This window comes from Budorcas taxicolor, chromosome 20 (assembly GCF_023091745.1).
Source record: "Budorcas taxicolor isolate Tak-1 chromosome 20, Takin1.1, whole genome shotgun sequence".
Classification (NCBI taxonomy): domain Eukaryota; kingdom Metazoa; phylum Chordata; class Mammalia; order Artiodactyla; family Bovidae; genus Budorcas; species Budorcas taxicolor.
Genome location: NC_068929.1, coordinates 68880114 through 68881328, shown reverse-complemented (window position 1 = coordinate 68881328; position 1215 = coordinate 68880114).

Below are 1215 nucleotides of genomic sequence, written 5' to 3'. Positions count from 1 at the left end.
AGGCGTTCCTTCATGCAGGGCCAGGGAGTCACTGCAAGGACTGTAGCTGTTGCTCCCAGGGCTGCCAAAGTCCACGGAGGACTTAAGGGAGGGGTGATGTTGACTCCCTCAGAGGGCCACACGGCTCTGTGTTGAAAGTAGAATGGTGATAGGGGGTGAAGGGAGGCTGGATAGGGTAGAGTTTCAAGTGGAAATTCCCCTGTCACTGTAAAACTTACCATTTTTATTAAACATTCTTATATAGTATTGTCCCAAATGTATGCATTCAAACATGAAGCAAAACCTGACATGGGACTGTTGCTGTTGTTCAGTCACTAACCCTGACTCTTGGTGTCTGCCTCTGTGACTCCACGGACTGTAGCACGCAAGGCTTCCCTGTCCTTCACCATCACAGCCAGCTCCAGGTCATGTTTGTCTGACTGTACAGAGCTTCTCCATCTTCGGCTGCAGAGAATATAATCAATCTGATTTGGCATTGGCCATCTGGTGATGTCCATATGTAGAGTCATCTCTCGTGTTTCTGGAAGGTTTTCACTCTGACCACGTGTTCTCTTAGCAAACTCTGTTAGCCTTTGCCCTGCTTCATTTTTTACTCCAAGGCCAAAGTGGCCTGTTATTCCAGGTACCTCTTGACTTCCAACCATCTCATCCTCTGTTGCCTCTTTCTCTACCTGCCCTCAGTCTTTCCCAGCATCAGGATCTTTTCCAATAAGCCGGCTCTTTGCATCAGGTGGCCGAAGTTTTGGAGCTTCTGCTTCAGCATCAGTCAGTCAATTCAGGGTTGATTTCCTTTAGGATTGACTAATTTGCTCTCCTTGCAGTCCAAGGGACTCTCAAGAGTCTTGTCCAGTACTGTAATTCAAAAATATCAGTTCTCCGGTGCTCAGCCTTCTTTATGGCCCAACTCTCACATCCATACATGACTACTAGCAAAGCAATAGTTTTGACTACATGGATCTTTGTCAGCTAAACAATGTCTCTGCTTTTTAATACACTGTTAGAAATATGGTTATTAACTAGAGTTACTTGGTGATGTCAGGACTGTGTGGACACAACCAGAGTTATCGCTGGACACAGAGCCTTCCCTGACATCCCTGAATTGATCCTGAAGTCCCAGCACAGGTGAGTTCCAATAGCTTCTCTCATTCTTGGTGACCTCATCCTCTCCCTTTCCTCCTGGGGATTTCAGTCTGTCTGCCCCCAAATCTTTTGATC